The sequence below is a fragment of the Lonchura striata genome, chromosome 3, assembly GCF_050655825.1.
Source record: "Lonchura striata isolate lonStrDom1 chromosome 3, ASM5065582v1, whole genome shotgun sequence".
Lineage (NCBI taxonomy): Eukaryota > Metazoa > Chordata > Aves > Passeriformes > Estrildidae > Lonchura > Lonchura striata.
Window position 1 is genome coordinate 98,116,327 of NC_140705.1, and position 21,218 is coordinate 98,137,544.

A 21,218-nucleotide genomic window follows, 5' to 3' on the forward strand; every position below is an offset into this window, starting at 1 on the left:
CACATCCTTGAGCACGAGCAGCCCAGGCTGCCATCTGCACAACTGATGGGAGGTATGCTTCCTCCACTCTGCTGCTTGCTTAATTGCTAGTGTTGCTTCCCAAATCCTGTAATCATCATTTTGAACTTGCACAATCTCAGCCAAATGATTCTCATCCAATCCTCCATCTTGCTCAGACAATGCATAACCAATTAGTCTGTGCTAAATATTTAGAGAAAATGAAGATACAGAACTGGCAAACTGAAACTCTCACCTTGGCTCTCTCCTCACTAGTTTGGCTGGTTGTACAGCCAGGGAATCACATAGCTGAAAGACTGGGACCTCGCAAAACCTAACAAGTGTCCTAAAAAGAGTGATATGGCTCTGTGGAATCACCTATAGGATGATAGGTGATCCATGTAGGACTGTTGTTTCATCCACAGCATAATTACTTGGTTTGTTTTTCACCCTTTGCAGGTGTCATTTTCCAGCCAGCAGCCACAGGAGTGGGATAAGGATGGTGCAGCTCTAAGGAAAATACACATTTTGAAAGTTCCTGGGTATTTGTTTATTGTCTTCAACTTCTCTAGCTTTCAACAGCTCCTCAAGAATGTATTATAATCTGCTCAGTGAAGGTTTTCAATTCAGCTGTATCAGCACAATGGATAACTTCTCACATCCTTCTTTCACATAGATTAACAATCTGTCCTGTGTAATATACTTCCATTTTTCAGCAGTACAAATATAGAGTTAAAATAATTGCCTATAACAAATATTATTTTCAATATCTTTATTAAAGACACTCAATCTAGCCATTTCCCCTAACTTCTTTCATAAGGTTGTAAAATAAACCAGTATGAAGTGTTCAAAAGAAACACCATCTTAGTGATATTTAAAATGTATTTTTATTCCTCATTGTTTGCTATAAAGTTATAGGAAATGAGAAAACAGTTCCTTCTAATTTTTCACAAAAGGGACACTTTCTGACTAGTTCTAGGCTATGTGCTGAATGGTTACTTTGGTATCATATATGCATACTAAACAGTCAATTTTTTTCATTTAAGGAATTAAAATTTTGCTTTCTAGGATTTTTGTAAGATTTCTATATGCATATGAGGCTGAACACTCATTGGGAGGAAGAAATGTAAATAGATTACCCTTAGAAAGAAGTCCTGTTCCAAATAATTCAGGTCAGTAATGGAGGAAAGTGTGTAGAGGAGAAGGTCTAATAAATGATGGGAAGCTTATGAGGACACAAGTCTAGTGAAACTCCATAATGGTTGTGCAGCTGAACATATCTTGGAAGAAATTTCAGGGTTATTCAGACTTTTCAACTGGGAACATGGCACAGGACAATGAAGTAGGATCAAAAAACCTTCACCTGCGTTACCAGCAGAAACTAGAAGAGAAAGGAATGGAGCCAGGCCTCAGTACAAGCAGCAAAAGACCTGTTTGGTCTACGGGACCAGGAAATAAGTGGTATTAATAATGTAATCAACACATTTTGAAATTACAGATCTGTCTGTGTCCATTATTAACATGTCTATGTATTTAACCTAGAAATTTACACAAATTTGTTACTTTCTTCAACTGTGCTGCCACTCTGTGTTGTGAGTACACTCCAGCAAGTCTCTGTCCCAGTTCTCCTGTTCAGCTGCCAGATAAACTGCAGTGCCTCGCTTTGTCACTGGGGTGTTGTGCATCACTAGCATGTGGCCATGCATCTCACCACAGAGGTGGACATCTTTCATCTGGGTGAAATGACTTTATGGAAATAGCCAATATTTGAGGAAACACCTCTAAAAATGCCAAGTCTCAATTGAAGCTCAAATCAATGTATGGAAAAAAACCCCTGAATTATTCCCACTAAGTCCATCAGAGGATTATTTTCTTTTTAGGCATCCCTGCCTGTGGAAAATTGGAGCCATGGTTCTCTAGTTCTCTGAAAAACCTTCTAGACTTACAAGGAATGTTAAGTCTTTAGGAAAGTCAGTGAAAAGGGCAATGCCATCTAACTCCTTGTTTGTACCATATTGTCTTTCAGACCAATCAATCTCTCATCCTCAAGTACAGATGTCCCTAAGCAGAAGGTAACACCTGAGTGAACATAACACAATCCCAGTTTTTAGTCTGAATAATTTACTGTTTCCATAAGTGGTGAGAACACAATTTTTACAGTTTATGAATCATTACACTTTGTTTTTCTGCCCAATATTAGGTAAATCTGAGAATGGGACTATATTTCAGCTAAAACAGAGGAAAGAAATCACATATTTCTAATGTGCCAAAAAAGAATAGGCAAATTGATAGCTGCCAATCCAATTCCTTCTGAATGTCAGTTACCACTCTAATTTTCTCTCAATTCTAAAGGGTGACAGCTGCGAGTTAGCCTTCCCTGTGTTTTTCAAGAACATGGTGGTATCTCCAAGCAAGGGCAAGCACTATATGAAAACAGAATGACAGGATGACACACTTTAGGTCATCTGCAGTGTTCATCTGCTAAAGCACACTGGCTCTATACTGCACCTGTAGTGGCCTGCATCTCCGAATGGGGATGAGTTTTGCAAATAGGAGAAGGAAGCATCACTGGTTTTCTTCAGGGAGCAGCCTAGTGTGCTGCCCTACCTGGAAAGCTCCTCCACAGGTCTGATCTCATTCTGTTATGCTGTTGCAGATTCTTTATCAATATTTCCTTTCTTTTTTGCACGGATGTAACTGAGATGGGAGTTCTCACAAAAGCAACATAGTAGCAAAATAGCAAGCGTGAAATAGTAGCACCAGGATAAAAACTATAATGCATTGCTGAGAATGAGATACAATGTTTTAAAAATAAATTTGTACTACCCACTGCAAAGTGTCACAATCACTACTCTGTGCTTTTCCTTAATAATTCTAGTACAGGTGAAAAGTGGTCAAAGAAAATACATCAGCAGAAATATTTTCTCTGATAAGTCAGATCCTTTGAGAAGAATACCTTTTGAAATCATGTCAATTCCATGAAAATGTTTTAAGAAAGCCATACAAATGTTCTGACAGCTTCAAAGCATTCAATTTTTATTTTTGCAGAGTAAAATATTATAATTTCTAAATCACTACGGTTTCAATTTAAGTTAGCATAGTGTTAGCATATGGTGTAACATAAATGAAAAGGTGCCATCATTAAGCGTTTCCACCAGCTTCATTTTACTTGGAGAAGTTTTGGGGTTTTTTTTAAGGATTGCAAATTTTTCAGATTACATTGCTAATTAGAGCAAAGACAAATCTCAAAAATATTCATAAAAGTGAACTTTTATCCTCTGATCAGCTTATGTCCTTGTCATATTCCTGGCAGGGCTAAAAGAGATATTAAGAAAAAGAAAAAAATAAGCAGCAACCAAAAAAAGAAACAAAAGTTTCTGGTTCAGATAACTTCTGAGAGGGTACTAAATTTCACATATGAGAAGTCCAAAGATCCAACCCCATGCCTAAAGTTAATCTTGTGTTTTATTCAGGCTGACATAAAATTCATTTTTGTACACAAGAATTTAAAGCACCAGAGAAAATATATCTGTTGGAAACTTGGTGAGTTCAGGGCACCTGCCTCCCACAGGTTTCTTGACAAATCTATAATTTCAAGATAGAATATTAAAATAAAAAATAAATTATGCCAGAGCTCTCTTGGTGCTATTTCATATTCAGTGAAGGAGCCTGAGCAGAATTAAGTTTCTACTCAGCTACTTAGCACTGGGCTAAGTGTCAAGAAGCAGCAATTCTTTTCCTCAGGCCAACCTGATAACAATGCCTTGCAGTTCACCAGACATTTTGTTGGAAATAAAATCTGCATCATGATGGGGCTTTTGTACAGCTCAAGTCACCACTATTCCTGGGCATGGAAGAGATGACTAAGCACTTAACCTTCTCAGCTGATGCCACCTCTAGGGCTCCATGCATCCCCACAGCATCAGAGCATCCCTTTCATGGGTACCACTAAATACCCACCTCTGACTCATCCCTGACTCATCCCAGCACTCAAGACTGTATAGTTTGGCATGGCTGTTATGTACCATGGTGTACCAAAAGGAGAATGAAACAAATTCTTAAACCTTGATTCAGTGCCAGAGACCAGAAGAGGTATTGTTACATGAATGGGATGATTGTTACATGAATGGGATGAGAAAGGAATACTGACTCCTTCCTGTATTTTGAAACAAAACTAATTCCCAACATATCTGGTTCTGGAAAGCTAAAATTGATTCCTACATGGCATTGGTGAGTTCCCTGGGACAATCATGGGCTTGCTTCATTCAAAACTACCCCAAAGAATGTTCTAGGGATGTCACAGTGCTGACAACTGAATCTTAGCATTTGAATATATACTCTGACTTTGTTTAATTTACTAGAATAAATGTCCTAATTGCAAGGCATTGCAAGGCCTATGTGTTCCAAATTTCATTTTTATTGAGCTGCACTTATCCAAAGCAAATAATTTCCCTTGATTCTTACCAGTTATTATTACTTATTAATTCTGGTAAATCTGGTAATATTCCCCTTTGTGCAAAAACCAACTAACCAACCAACCAACCAACCAACAAATCTTCCAGCTCTCTATATATATGCCTGAAAAAAAAATACCTTTTAAATTCCACTTGCTATAAATTAATCTGACCTTAAAACTGACATGTGTGTTTTCCCTAACCATTGATGAAATCTGGGTTCAAGTTTGAATTTTCATGAAGTTTGGAATTCTTTCAACAGGTTCTCTGAATTTGATTCTAGATCTGCTTGACAGATAGAAGTAAGTCCCTAAATGAGTTAATCTTCTGTACACCAGTAAGATTCAATTGTAAAGCCAAATGGTGGTATAAACATCTTTGGTATAGTAGTAGATGGGATACTGGGAAATGGGGGTGGAGAACAAGAGAAGCAAGTGGAAAGGCAGGCAACCCCACAGTACCCCTAGTCCTGCTTTAGAACCCAAATATAACCTTGCATTGGGTGCAGGGAAAAGATAGGTCCTACTTTGGCTGTCCTCTTCAACAACTTGTCATCTAATCTGGCATGTGGAGAAAGCTGGAGGGCATTAAAAACAGACCTGAGAACAGAAATCCAGGCTTGGGGAATCTAGCATATGCAGGGGAGCATGGGCTGTAAGCATCTCACTGTGAAGCATTAGAAACACCTTAGGTGTTAATAGAAAGCTAATGATTTAATAGGGCTGAAAGAAAAGAACACGCTGGAAATTTTCTCAGGCAGAGTTTTAAGTATCCTGATGGGAAATGGAGGGGGAGGGAGAAGAGACCCATAATTTTCTTCTCAGGTATGTATTGGAATAAAAGAGGAACCATCATTTCTGAGGATTCTCTCATTATGGTATTGATAACTTCACATGCCAAAAATTTCAGTGAGGGGTGACAAGGTCCTTCCATATAACGATAGAGAGAACAGGGCTTCAGGGTCACATGTTTATTTAATTGCATTAGTGCTGTTGCTGCAATATAAATTACAAGCACCTAAAGAACTTCCAAGATCTAAAAAACCTAGTCCTTATTAAAAATATCACTTTGCTCAAAAACTTTGCTGACATATGGTTAAAGCTGCTCAGTTGCTTCCATGAAGTCAACAGAAGCATAATTTGAACTTCTGAGAAACCAGAAAATATAGAGGATAATAAAGCAATATTCAATTCAATCTTTATATACCTGTAATGGAAAGGAAATAATTCACCTTTTCAGTGAGTGATTTTCAGATAACATAACATATAACTACTATAGCTCAGGCACATCTTGTCTTTGGAAAAGTGGTCTGTATTCAAAGTGACACTTCTTTTACATGCATGCTCTGACCCAATTTCCTAGATAAAAATTCCATGACAATTAAATTTTATCTTTTCCCCCGACTCACCATTTAGTCACAAATATATTATTAAGCCCCAAGAACATTTTTCCTACTTTACTTTGCACTTTTGATCCTACCCATAGGAGTCATGAGCACTGTGGGGCTGAGGCCCAATCTGAAGGTATGGACTCCCATTTTCCCTACTATCATAGTTTACTAAGTTTTCTAGCATTTCACACAGCATTAATCAGCTCAGCAAATACTGCCAGTTCCCTGTTCCCTTTGCCAGCTCCCAGGAGGGAAAAATAAAGGTTGCTTGAATGTTGACCTAAACTCTGCATTTCCTGGCTTCAAAAAGTCTGAATTTTGCTGAAGCTGATATTTTATAAGAGCTTTAACTACTGCCAAGAAATCCTAACATGGTATTAATTAAGGGATTTTGTCAGTCAGTAAAAAGGAAAGATGCTTTAAAGATCTGATATTTACTATTTCCTTGAGTCTTAAAACATATTTAGAGAGCATCTTTGCAATGTGTCAGTCTGTGATTCAGGATGAGAAAAAAATTCTGAAGAGTTCTAAAGTTTTTTCTGTCTGGGGGATGGTAGTTTGGTTTGAACACTTTTCTGCTGACTGACTCTTTTATACCAGGTGAATGGTGTTCATCACCATTTTGCTATTTTATTTACTGCTCTTATGGGATCTGTTTGTAATGAAAGTGAGAAGCACTGAGCTAAGGATGAGCTCTCTTCTTTTGCAGGTATATACAAAGAAACCAGCTTTTACAAATCTATGTACACTGAAGCCTAAAACACTGCACTGGTTTTCAACTGATCTCAGCTTCTACCTCTTCAGGAAAAAAAAAAAAAAAGAAAAAGAAAAAGGATAGTTATCACAAAATACTTGGTGGATCTCTCTGGCACATTTTACAGCTGGGTTTTGAGAAGTATATGAGTGGGCTTTTTGTGAGGTACATGAACACCCTTTAAAACATATCCAAGCTGTGTATAGATAGAGTGAAGCTTAAGTCTTGGCTAGGACTCCACATAATCTAATCCTTTCATTCAAGTTCTGTCAAAACTCAGCCACAAACTCATTACTGAATTTTTCAGTTCCAGAGCTCTGTGAAAGGATGGAAATGCTGTGGCAAAAGAGTCATGCTGGCAGAAGAGTAGAGAGGAAGGACTAGTGGTGTCAGTGGAAACAGAGGATGCACACCTCTGACCCCTTCTGTCCTCTGATGTAAAATTGTATATCACAGCTGTCTCTGAAGGGTAACTGAAACCTTCTTGACCTTTCATTTCCACAACTTGAAAACTCTTCTTCCAGGATGGCTGGAAAACACTGTGGTGGAAAGGGCAAAGAAAAGATATTTTAAAGTCAATTCAAGCATTTGACATTTTCAAAGAATAACATAAAGAAAAGTTTTCCATGGGAAAACTGGCATTATCATACCAACTTAAGAATGGTGAAATACCTCAGGAGATGTTCATGAGTATTCAGGAATATGCAGGAGCACACCTGCCACCAAACTCACTGCTCCTTCCACACATGAAACCATGATCAAAATGTGATGGTTAATGCTGGGCAATACCAAGAGCTCAATGAGATAAAAGCTGATGTAAACTTCAGCTTATGGTAATAGATTTTGAAAATAATTCAGCAGTGGCATGAGTCAGCCCAGTTGCATCAGCTCCTGTGATATCTGAATTTGGTCAGTGGATGAATCCAAACAAAGCAAATCTTGCTTTAGAAATAAATTTTACATAGCCTTTGTGCAGTTGAGCAGTGCAGGAGAGAAAAAAAATCAAGACAACTTCAAGCACAGACAACTCCAGCACTCTCCCTGAGGAAGATTTCTGTGGCAACCAGAGACTAAGTGTGATTGAAGCCATGCAAAATTTTTCAGAGAGCTGTTTCTTCCCAGGTCAAAACAGGCTTGCTTTTGAATTCACAAATTCCTAAAGGAAACTGGCCACCTCCTCACAAGTTACAATGTGTGCCCCCTTCCTTTCCCAGAAATAAGCAATATGATCATCTGTTCGCTAGAATGACTGCCAAAATCCTGGGAGTAATGGTTGTAAATATTTTTAATTTCAAGCTGGTTGAGTTGTTCTAGAATTTTCTGTTGGCATCAGACAAATCCCAGTTCCTTTACTCACCATCCAGATTCAGGTTATCCTAAAAGGTAGTAGAAAATTCTCCTTCATGTTTTCAGACATGGAACTGCACTCTTTGAGTTATCCTCTGTCTGGAAAAGACAAAGATGCTGCCACTTCCTGTGTGTGGGTCTCTAAAATCTGTCTTACTGACCACAATAAATCCAAAGAGACAGACATACGGACATAAGCTCTTACAGAAATATCTGCACATTATAAAGTCATCAGAGGAAACTCATACAGGCCACCTTCCCCCTAAGATAGTAGCACTGCTGTGTTTATGAATACCCTTAATTTTGAACAACCTGTACTCTGAAATCAGAGATAACACCTCAGGTCCCTTCCTGGCAGTAGAGCTGGCTGTAGCATAGTTATGTGGAAGCCAGCTGTGTGTGTTTGCACGCAAAGGTGCTGCTATCTCCATTCATGACGCAAAGACTGCTATCTCCATGAGTTTACTTCTCTTGCAGTGAATGAGTTCTGTTCTCTGGGTCATGCCTTTCTCACATGGTAATCTGCAGTAACCAAAACACCTTCCACCTCCTTTGCATCACCTCCACAAACATGGACTCACTCCCCAGAGGGTTCCCAGGTTTGGATTTGATACACTCATCCTTTCCAAAGAGCACGGAGAAGGGCTAAGTGCTAAAAGCAGAACCAGCTAGGGAGTGCTTATGCTAATGGAAGCTTTTATGCAAGTGCCCTGCCACCTGTCTGACTGACTGCAGGATACCAGCCTTTGCTCTGCTAGGGTATGCCTAGGAACATCTTAATGGGAAGTGGCCTGTTTTTTAAAAATTAATAATTAGAGGGGAAAATTTTGTTTAAATAAACGGAGCCATGTTTCAGAATAGCCATGCAACTGAACAAAAGTATTTCCAAACATGATTCAGTCTCTACTTTGTGTTTTTCCTACACATGCAAAGCAAGCACTTTTTTTGCAAGAATCATATTTTTCTGCCATATTTTTTTATTGAAAGGTTTCTTTTTCCTCAAAATCTGTGCTCTGTAGTAATAATTTCCAAACTTAGTTTGGTTTCATTAAAAATTTTGCCCTCCTGATTTTGAAAAAGAGGTGGAAAGCTGAACTCTGAAGTTTTAAATAATATAGAATTTTCCAGCAGGTCCAGGGAGGGAAGTCTGGGGCCGTATGCTCAGTTTCTGATTGTTGGAGTCAGCAGTGCTATTAATCTCAAGACCAGGCAGCTTAAAAAATGGACTTAATGCTCATACAAGGATTTGAGAAGGATGTTTTCTCTTATTCTTCCTTCCCCACCCTTATACTAGTACCAAATTACATACATTGCTTCAGATTTTCAACATTTCCCAATCTGGGTTAATTTACATTTGGAGAGAGGGTGTGAATTAAACTGTTATAAAAGGCTTAGATGCAGTGCCAACTTGTTACTATGCTCTTTCAAGCATCAAATGCTTTTTCTATTAAGGAAGCTCTAACAGAATTTTTTGCATCTGGAAATCTCTTCCATTGCAGAGCTTATTTATCAAATGCAAAATATGACATATACAAACAAAGATATTCATAGTAACACATCTCCTGCTGCAGTTAGAGGCTCTGTCATACTATGGCCTACAGTAAGATATTGCTGTCTTCAAGGAGATTTCAGTCTGAGAAAAGCCAAACTCCTGCAGTGATGCTGAATGCAGGGTAAGAGTCAGAAGCTACCAGCAGACAAGCAGAGGACAGAGTGCACACTGCACTGCTACATCTGACTTAGTCAGAACTCACAGCCTTCTGCTGGTACTGCACTTAACAGCCCAAAGTGAGAAGCTGGGCCTGACAGCACATCTTAACTCATTAAATACCTAGGAGTGAATGTGAAACCTGCCCTTGTCTTCTACTGGTCTTTTCCCTTGATTTTTCTCATATGTCAGTGTCAGACATACAATTCCATTTTCTGTCAAGGAGTGTGATATAAGTCTCGGCTCTAGTTGGTTGCAAACATCACACTCATAGCACAGCTGTTAATTATAGCACTAAAGCATGGGATGAGGCCGATTCAAATTTGGGTAGGTCTAAACGATGGTCTCACTCTTGCTGTTATTGATATTTGTCAGAGCTGGATTAGTCACTCAGGATTTTGCTAGCAAATTGCATTCAAGGTCCATCTAACTTCTCCATTGCCAGCATTACCCTCTGCCAATTTTTGTAAGCTCTGTAAAAATTATTCATGGATCACAAATTCCCCAGAGATTGCGATTTCCAATTTGTAGCATCATTGGCTAACACATCCTTTGGATGCTTTAGTATGTTCATCTACTTGTGAACTTGAACCTGCCTTAACCTCATACTCACTGTCATCTGGGTAAACGTCTTCTTCATCTGAGAGAATATGGGCAGGAGCATAGAACTGAGTGTCTGGTTTCTTTCTGTAGCAGCAGAAGGGACTCAAAGCTTTGAAAGGAAATGTTGGTGAATTTTTTTATCCTTTGTTCACCTTTTCCTATGAACAGCCTTAGAGGTTTTGCATTCTCCCTTTACCAGATTTGTTCTGGGGCATGTGATGGGTTTTTAGGGTAGCTACAGAGTACAGCTCTTCTCCTACAGCACGCTAGCTGCCAGAGACAGTCCAAATGCTGCCAGCAAGGATCATAGTCCTTCTTCCCTCCGCTTCAATAGCTCACTTACTTTTCTCTCTGATTCTTTACTGAGTCAAGAGAGAATAATGAATTAGCTTATAACTCATCAAATATGACCAGTGGTTATATGGTGCTTAACAGACGAGATAAATGTAAACTTAAAAGTAAGGAAATTACCAGGCAGCAGGTTTTAAACAATCAGGAAACAATTGCTTTAACATGGTGCTTAATGCTGTTGTGACTCATAACCATCAGTTGTAGCCACAAAAATGAGTAAGTGTGCTTTAAAAAGATTGGAAAGATTGTGAAGGATGATTCCACCCTTGGCTATTAAATATGATGATCCAAATGCTACCTCTGACTCAGGAAACTGTTCAACTTTGCCAAAAAGAGCTACAATGTTCTTTGAGAAAAAACACTCTTCTGAGAGAAATGCTCCCTAAGCATCGACCTTGGCCCCTGTTGATGTTAAGTTGCTGAGATAGCTGAATTCTGGTTTGGCATAATGTTCTTATATTTTTCCTAAAAAATCTACATTTGGCTAATGTAGGGAATAATCTCTGTCATACAGAGGCTAATCTATAAGGCCTTGTACAGTTCTGACAAATTTACTACTCACAACAAATATTGCTAGATATTGCTGGATCCTATGCAATTAAATGCACTAAATTAAATTAAATTAAATTAAATTAAATTAAATTAAATTAAATCCTGTGGTTCTAATAATTCAGGGGTTACCAAGTACACAATCTGTATTCGTTCTTCTCTGCCATGGCTCACCAAATAAAAATGGAAACTTGTAAACAATGGGAATGTGTCCACACTGTGCTGGCAATGCTTCTGAGTCTGCAATACAGAAGGCAGGCTGCAGAGAGAGAGAGAGAAAACAGTGGTGTGCTGCTGCACCTCCTGATGTAACCCACAATGGATCTGGCTATCGCTGTAGTCATAATACAGTCACTGAAAAAAAAATCCCAAATCCCAAACTACTTTATCCAGTGATTGCATAACCTCCCCAGCCACACTGCAGCTGAGGTGAGAATCTTGCAGATAATTTGGAAAAAGATCTCAAACCCCATTTTCCCCAGGCAGGGGATTGCTTTCACTCCTGCTCAGCCTAACAGGCTCAGAGCTCTCCTGAAACACAGTGGTTAAATTCGCCACTCCAAACAGTCCCACCCAAGAGACTGCCCTGAAGCTTTTTGCAGGGAAAGGATTTAATTAGAATGTGATTTTTGTGGTACAATGCAATATTCAGTACAACACGACCACCAAAATGTATGCTTTGTGATTTGTGGGGCAAGTTTGCTTAGGCAACTTTTAAGATGACCCCTAGGTAGAGAAAGGGCAAAGGCACCAGGCAGGAGGAGAGACTTTGCTGAGCAGGTTTGAATGTCATAAATGCAGGGTTATGGCTTAGTATTTGTACCACAGTTGACAGATGCGGCAGCAGTCACATGACTAGAGCATGACCTCATATTTCGGCTCTCTCCCCTCCTCCCCCAGTGATGAGGGCACTGCTGGCACTTAAATAAGCAGAAGGCATTTCCAGAAGGCTAGTTTTGTAAGTTACTTAAAGGAGAAGCCAGAATTTTGGCACAGAAATATACTTTGTACAGACTATTAACAGCTGCTCAACAGCAGCAGAGAAACAAAACTCTCTACCTCTGCATGGGAAGTGCACTACAGCTGTTGTTAGGGTAAAAACATTGAATGCCAAACCACATGGGCTTAGATCATCCTTTCCCAAGGAAAAATCTGCAGGAGGCACAGCAGAGGGAAGAAATGCCTCCATGACTCCTCACAGGTTTACCCTGCAGACAGGGGAGCTGCTGCAAGCTCTGATGTCCTCTAGGGATCTGTGAGAGATGCTGCAGCCATGAGGAGGCCATTTCTGCCCTGATGCTGTCCCAGAAACCACTCTGGATGTTCTGGCAGGGTGATTTCACAGGAGGATTGAACACCCAGGAAGAATATATAACTTTATGAAGATTTTCCAGGGGTACTGAGTGAACTCATAAGTACATCCACTCCTTCTGGCATAGATTCTGGATTATGCAATTCCCAGAAGGGTCCTGGGAGGAAGACACAGTATGATGCTCTCTCAACAGCTGAACACCCCTTCAGCAGGAAGGGGAGCCCCACCTTTTCCAAATTTCTGAAGGTGCAATTGGCTCCATGGGAATAATTTTCTATCATAGCACTGTTACGCAGGAACCAGAGTGGCTGAGAGGTACAAATCCTGAATTAAAATCCCAGCATTTGCTCTGATTGCCATTACAAGTTACACCAATGGGAAGTGTTCTAAAAGTGCAGAGATTTTTGCATATTTTAGTTTTACCACTAGTGTGGCTGCATTTTGAGGCTATTAATGGACTACAGACCTGACATTTTCCATACAGCTTCACAGTTTTCCAAAAGATAAAAAGTAAGAATTTTCTGTACAACTACTTGCCTCTAAGCCTTCTTTTCTTTAGCATGGTGTTGGATTGAAATGTGGTACAATTATTCTCACCTATAAGCAGAGGTAATTATTTGGAGCCGTAATAGTCCACCTAGCCTCATTAATGTCGACAGCACACCAGAACTGTCTGGGATTTCTCTGCTTTTGATACACAGGGGGTTTCAGTCACGTTTGACTTTCATCTCCATTAAGGTCTTGGCTTGAGAAGTTCTGGCTGCATAGAGCAGTGGTTACTTGGAGTATCCCAGCCGAAGCATGAGAATTCCCAGTAGGACCAGCAGCTCAGTGCCCCGTGGCTCGTGCCCGGCTTTGTCCCAAGACCTTGCTGAAGATCTTAGTGTAATTACGTAGTTTCTTAAACAAACGAAAATTAAAACCTGAAAATCTGGGGACAAGAAGAAGTATGCATGTGTGCTCCACGTGTAAAAAGTATTAGTACTTGGCCATTAACAAGGGTCTTGTAGTCCTTTGGAGTGTGCTTGGGTGGTTGAGCCTTCATCCCCAGCAAGTGCATTGTGTGTCCTCCTGGCGCTTGAGGCCGAGGGCAGGGGTGTGACACCCGAGGCCCCGCGTGTTCCCTGTGTTATGTGTAGTAAATATAATTCACACCATTCCTTATATGAAATATGTAATACTTGTTAGAGTATGCCTGTTGTATTAGTTCCCTCCCCGCCCTTGCAGGTGAGACTGGGTATATATTGGAAACTGATTTACAAGTAAAAGGATGTGGCTCGGCCAGGAGATGGGCTATGGATGGACTCCAGGTGTTGATCATCGGGTGCTGATCATCGCATAAATGGCCCAAGATGGATATCATGGAAATCCTCAGACAGATCCATGTGAATGCAGCCTTCCCGTAAAATCTCATCAGGAATTCACCTACCCCGGACATTGAATTATTTCTCCTCATCACCAAAAAAGAAAATATTATTAACCTATGGACTCTGAATAGAAGAAAAGACTGACTGCTCAAATCTTGGCCTCAGGCGAAATTTTCCCTATAAAAACTGCTTGTGCCAGGATGGAGGTGTGTGGGCATAGGGGAAAACCTCTGCTGAGGCTGACTTGCACACCCAGGGCCGACCCCGGGCTCGGCTCTGTTTTTTCCTCGTGGCTGGCTAGATAGAATTTGACCGCTAATAAAATTATTTTTTATTTCTAATCTGGCTGAATAAATTCTCATTTATAACACCTGTGACACCCGAAGCCCCGCGTTTTCCCTCAGCAAAAGGAGCCGCGCCGGGGAGAGCGCAGCGCTCCCGCCACTGCCCGCGCCCGCCATGCTGCGGGCCGCGCGCGGCGCCATCTTGCGGCCCCTGAGGGCTGGTGGCGGCAGCGCCCGCCCCGGCTGAGGAGGCCGCTGTCCTTGCTTTAGGGAGAATTGCGAGCGTCTCAAAGTGTTGTAGGGCTGAGGAGGCCGCTGTCCTTGTTTTAGGGAGAATTACGAGCGTCTCAAAGTGCTGTAGGGCCGCCTGATTCTCGGCACAGCGAGCGAGCAGCAGCAGTTTCAATAGCCCAGCTGCGATGGCTCCCTGTGCTGAGTGGAGATAGGGATTTTCGGGTGTCTCAAGGAGCCCCAGCTCCTTCCCAGCTGATGGGTTTCCTCCTTCCCGGTGGGAACCCATCAGCAGCAAGGAACTGCTGCTCACACTACAACACACCAGTTGCTGAGCATGTGAAAAACCACGGTGATAAACAGGCACCATTCCTGTTCCCAGGGAGCCTGCACTCAACTCCTTGTACATGAGAGCTGAAGACACAGCTCTCAGCGTTTCACCGACATTTAAAAACCTCAGGGGCCTTTCTTTCACCTAGCCTGGCCCATGATAAGCTGTTTAATGGTAAAATGTTGAATTTGAAGTGAGTATTTGGGGGAAATAACCTGCTGAGCAGCTCCATCATTCCTGAAATGCTGGTGGCAGTCAGGAGTGTCACCCTGTGCTGGTGGAGCAAACTGACCTAGCCCTGGTTGGAACAGGCTTTCCCCTCTGGCATGCACAGAGCACCCCAGGAAACGCTGGACAGAAAGCTCGTGCATCTTCTGAGGCCTTCAATAGCCTTGGGAGCTGGATTTTAACTGAATGAGATTGCCTGAAGTAGGATAGAGAGCAGAGTGGGATCAGTCATGGTTTTAGGTATTGACCTGTTTGTCACAACATCATCCTTTGGGGAGTCTCGCTTTATCTGCCTTCTTGCTAAAGCCTTCCAAAAAGTGTTATTCAAGCCTTTTTACAATCTGCCATCCTATGTCATTAAATAAAAAGTTTTCAGGGACAGTGTATATTCATTTTGTTGCAAACATTGATAAAAACATCTAGGTTTCTACAGGTTTATGCCATACATTTAGGTGCCAGTAAACATTTGAACATGTAGCTCTTAGTGTTTATTTCTTTTTTCCCCCCTTAATTTTCTTAGCACTGGTAGATTAAGAAGTTATCCAATTATTGTTGTAATTTAGTAAAATGTGGGTAGGGTGAAAGCAACAAGCAATCTATCACATATTCTAGGGCATTCACTTGACATTTTAACCACTTAAAAGTAGATAAAAATCACTTCTAGAAGGTAAAGGACTACAAAGTCTGTGTGTGAGCCCCACCTAAGCCATGGACATTCAGGAGTGAGGAGAGCTTATTTTCACAAGGTTCTAATAAGCCTACAAGTCTTGAGTGTAGGCCACCCGTGTTTTGTATCATTTGTACACTGGACCCCCCCCTAACCAGTCTAGAAAATGAATTTATTGGTTAGTGGCCTCAGGATATGCCCCCTTAAAAATGTTGTGTGTCACTGTAACTGAAATTTTATTCTGGGGGTAAATTGAATTACAGTATCATTAACAATTTGTCTAGGGCTTTACAAGTTTCTCTTTTGACTTGAACTGGGATGTAAATTAAGCTTCAAACTCTGCTTTTCTGCTCACAATCTGCCTAATCAAAGAAGGAGATTCTCCTGAACATTTCAATGCCCAAGTTGCTGGTGGGAGTCCCTGATAGATTTCTCTTTTAAATTTAGCATAGCCCAGAATAGTAACTCTTACATAACATATACAGAGCAAATATGGGACTTGCTATAATTTCAGTGAGAGACTGCGGATTTCCTGCTGAATAACTAAGGCAGACAGTGTTAGAGTCATGCCTCAAATACAAATCCTGAGCAAATAAGCTTATTCTTACAAAGCAAGGGATAATATTTCTTGTAGGTATCAGAATATAGCTGACAACCAAATGGACTGTGACAGATCCCAGCTCCTCTCATATGTCATGGCATTGTGGCCTCTGATTACCTCAAAACTAGCAGATGCATCGTACTCCCTGTTCCTGGGGCTAAATAGAGACTGCAGGGTAAGAATTTGCACTCCACTGTCCACAGGACACTGGGGCTACTTAGGAAAGGGAGTTCTTAGGCAAATAAGATCTCTGCTTATTCACAGCTAGCTGGCTACCTGTGGAGCACTCCTCCGTGCAGCGATGTCTCAGATAGGAGGCCTTGAAGGAGTAAAGGCCAGGAACTAGACCTTTCTGGCATTGTATGTTTGGTAGGCCATCTAACAAAAGAAATAAAATAGACCTTCAATCAATTTTCACCTCCTCCTGCTTTTTGTTTTCCACTTAACAACTTCCCTAACAGTGAACTGCAGAGCAATTGCAGAGCCAGCACATTATGTGTGTGTCACACACATAATTGATCCCTGCTGTGTTCCAGGGGTGAGTCTGTGAAATACTGCATCCTCTGAGTGCTCTTTGCCTCTCCAGGCTGGCAGCCTCTAAGGACTGTAGCTTACTGAGCTGGGTAGGAGTCAGCAGTTCCAGCAGCCAGGACATCCGGGTGCTGCAGCGTCCCAGAGTTGCTCCAGCACCTTTATACAGGACGATGCAGTAAGGACCTTCCCTGTACCTGGTGAGATGGTAGTAGTCATGTGAACTCTTGGACCAAGATTTCATTTCACTGGGATCTACAGATACAGAGTCCTAGAATTGCTAGCAGCTTGCACATGAAGTACAGGTTGGACAGAATTTGTCCCTTTGTCATTTGACAAGATTATTTACAGAGGAATTTGCTTAGCTAAGAAACCTGATGGACACACACACACACACACACACACACACACACACACACACACACAGATACACACATGTCAAATAAGCAATTACCCCCATGTTTATTGGCTTATGGAGATCAATCATGCTGACCTATAGTCCCTGCCATTTCCTGGATTGCTTTATAAATAAAAACCTAACAGGAAAGGCATTGAGTCATTATTAGATTTGCCTTGGTTTTGCCTTGGTAATTTTTGATCTGATAAGAAATATCTCCCCGGCTGATTTGGTAAGGTAGCCTTTTCTTGTCAGTATAAGTGGTGGTGCAGACAAGGCAGTGGAGTCTGCAAACCAGTTCATTACACAGAGGAAATGGATCAGTTTCATTAGAGGGATGATATTGCACCAGTTTAACTCTGTATTCCTTTTCAACCTTCCTGATCCTGGTGAAGTTCCCCCCTCAGACTGGTACAGAGTATGTAGGTACACACACTGCCGCACTTGTTGAACTAAGTAAATGTGCTGCAATATTTTTTAGCTAAACCATTACAGCTATTCTATGAATATTTAAGTGTGGCATTTATCCATCCCTCAGGCTGACAGCAATGCACTGATCCTGCATTCTGGTGTCAGGAGCTAGTATGTAACTGTTTTCTATGCTGATAGAAAATGATGGGGATTTAACGTGTGTGATGTTTTCCTTCCTGCTTGCTTCCCCAAGACTCTAGGTTTTCTGGACCCATAGAAGTAGAAGTCAGCGGTGACTGGAAGGGTAGCTTGAATGCCCCGCATTGTCATTCATAGCCATGAGTATCCTTTTGCTGCTCCCACAGATTTCCAGAACTCAGAGCTTCTAGATTCTGTGTTTTTATTCAGTGTCATAATTGCTGGTCAAAGTAAAATTTCCATAAGGAGTAAAAAAAAAAAAAAAAAAAAAAAAAAAAAAAAAAAAAAAAAAAAAAAAAAAATCAGAGAAGCTTGCCTTTGTGTATGCAAAAATTGACAATAAACCCCATAGAAAGGTGGGAAAGATGACTCAAAAAAGCTAGAAGTGAGTGATCTAGTGTGTTATGAATATCTGAACCCCTTACTACAATTCGTGCATGTATCTGCATGTTTTTAACAGTGAAGGATAGCTGGGTGTACTGAATTCCCTGTTGTTCAGAGTCTCTGTGACAAGAGGGGATATCTTCCTAGAAGCCTGATTGCTTTTCAGAGAGCTCTGGAATTTAAATAGGAATTCCTGGGTTACTTTGTTTAGCTGTCTGGAAGAAATCAGACTATAGCATCATAATTTATATATAAGAATTTAAAGTCTTTGAAACTGAGATTTTGTTTCAATAGCACAGAGGAACAGTGCCATTGACCTTAAGGGGAGTTTAATCTCATGTGTCCATGGAAGACTGCTATACATCTGCTGGCAGGTAGGCTCCAGCAGAAACTCCATCATGCCAGTCTCTAGCAGCCTGGGTCTTATTTTGGAAAACTGTAGAAAGCCAATGATTTAGGATATAAATCAGCAATAAGCTGTATAATGCCAATGTAGTGGTTAAATTTAAAATAAAGAGAACTTGATTAAAGGGCTTAGATTAGAAGCTGGATTTAAAAGTACTCATGTGAAAGACATTTAAATAATACAAATATCTTTATGAGACACAGTACAGAATTCAATAAATATTCAAATAACACACTTATGTTGAGGGTTTTGTCAGAAAACCCTTGGAGAATTGTTGGCTTAATCAGGTTCTTGCTGGTGCTATAAATCTGCCTTTAAGAAGAGTTTCAGTTTTCTCAGATGTCCTGGCAGGGGCCAGATAAACACCTTGGGGTGTGACCTTGGTGCTGTGCTAAAGTCACCTTTATGCAGACATACATCACAATGCTCTACTTAGCAGCATTGGGACAGGACTTAAAGGATGCATAAATCTTGAGCTCTTCAGGAGTTATTTTCACCCTCTCTGTATGAGAAGAAAAGCAAGTAATTTCTTTAATCCTGTGTGGCTTCTGTATTAAAATAAGCCTTGATACTAATGCCTGGCTATCTGGATTTAAACTGACATATATCCTACAGCTTCAAATAGCAGAACATTTGAGTTACCAATGTGCCTTTAAAACCAGAGCATTTATGTGCTTAATCACACCAAAGGACAGAAAAGTCATTATATTCCCAGTGTTTCCTTAATACTGTACTGTGTTCCTTCAAAACCCAGGCAGTTTTCCTGACATTATTTCCTTTTGCTGCAGTATTCTCAGTGTTCCCCACAGTGACTTGAAAAAACACGATGAGCAAGGTAAATGCCATAGAGCAGTACATCAAGGTTGTGTTGGCATCTTGTGTAAATTCAATTACACAGTTTACAAACTGGAGTTTGCACTGGAATTTCTCAAAAGGCAGGTGCCTTCACTTGTATATGAGCAGATTTTCTTCCTGACAGAAACATTGGGATTCCTAGGCCCTCATCCTAATACTTTTGTCAAACCTGACCAAAAAGAAATATTAGTAAATTATAAGACATCCATATTTCTCGATTTTATGAGTATATATATATGATGGTAAAGTAGTGGTTACTACAGTGCTCCTGTAGTGGTAACTTCAACAGTGTCACTTCCTAGATGTACTGTGCACAGTATATAACACAAATAGGCCACCAACTTGTATCTCCTTGTGTTCCTGAAAGTGCAGAAGTATTTCATAAGATGCTGCTGCTCTGCAGCTATTCACTTGGTTCTTTACCTTGTCTGTGTATCCATGCCTTCCTTTCCATCTTCTGTTTCTCACCCCCACCTGTTGATAGGCACGTAAGTGGTTAACAGTGAATGTCCTGCCACACTTAGTGCTGATAAGCAGGGTCACTCTTGGGGTTGCCCACAATAAAGAAGTTAGCTGTGATAGAGCCATGATGCTTTATGCTTCTTGCTCCCCTCTGCCTGTATCACAGCAGGGTATCATGTCAGCCAAACTCTGTCAGTCAGCAAGAACAGGGGAAAAAACTTGTTTCTTCTTTCTCTAAAGTTTCTGCTTCCTAAGCTCTTTGGGGTGAGGACTGTGTGTGATGAAGAGACCTTGATTTCTCAGACATCTTTAGACACTAAAAAGAGCAAGTACTGAACATCAGCGACCTCACAAATATGGGCAGGCAGAGGCAGCCAGAGTTCACCTCACATGGCAGGTATGAAACCTGTCCTCTAAGTAAATGTAAAAATCCATGTCAGGAGGTGGCTGACAGTGGAGAATCCCGGGAAATTAATGCTTTTTTGGACATGGGTACCAGAACTACATATGTTCTCATGCTAGAGAATTAGCAAAGGAACAGCAAACTTTTCCACATGCAAGGAAATATTGGCATGACCTCTGCTGGCAGAGGAAAGGTCTCAAAAGATTTTCAAGCTCAGAGTAATGATTCCAGCTTCAAAGCACTCTCTACAATGAGGCTTCTCACTAACACTAATCAAGAAGAGAAAGCACCCATTTCTGAAATCTCTCACCCTCTTTAGGTTACTGAAGAACCTCAGGCACAGATTTTAAAACCTGATCTAGAGATACCACAACAAGCCAAAATCACATCAGTACCACTATCTTTTTTCCTATCTAAACTACAGAAACTATGGCCAGCCACAGTGAAGTGTCTCTGAAGGCAAGCTACAGAAACATAATCCATAATTTATATATGGCCATTAATAAAGATGAAAGAAAGTGCCAGCTCCTTTTAGGATAATTTTCCAGAGATACTACTTTTCCAAGAAAGTATATATACCTCAATCAGGTATAGACAAATATACAGACAAATGACAACAGCTTTTGAAATGCCAGGATCATCTCCTTCCTCTTGTGACAAAGGGAGTCATTAGGACACTGACAGAGGAAATGGGTGTGTGGCAGCAGCTCTGACCACAGAGAGCAGGCACAGACTTTCCCAGGCATTTCCCTGGGAAGTCTGTGAGAAGATCACAGAAAAGAAAGAGAAACAATTCTTATCTCCACTTGTTGCACCTGCTGTTGTGCACATGTAGAATATGTCATGGAGATTTATTTACCAAAGGGTGATTTCTTAATTGGACACTGAATGGTGTTTAGATTGATTGACCAATTAAGTCAAAGCTGTATCAGACTGGCTGTAAGGGTTACTGGGTTTCTTAATAAGTATAGTATAATATAGTATAAGATGGTACAAT

At 40.7% G+C, this 21,218-nt stretch overlaps 1 protein-coding gene across 1 annotated transcript in view; it reads left to right on the forward strand.

Annotated features, from left to right (window-relative positions):
- Positions 1 to 854, forward strand: part of PIGF (phosphatidylinositol glycan anchor biosynthesis class F) — a 38,926-nt gene extending 38,072 nt beyond the window's left edge. Inside the window, exon 6 of the mRNA XM_085575925.1 lies at positions 457 to 854. The gene's annotated coding sequence lies outside the window, so the exon portion shown is untranslated. The remainder of the gene's footprint in view (positions 1 to 456) is intronic.
- The last annotated feature ends 20,364 nt before the right edge of the window (positions 855 to 21,218 follow it).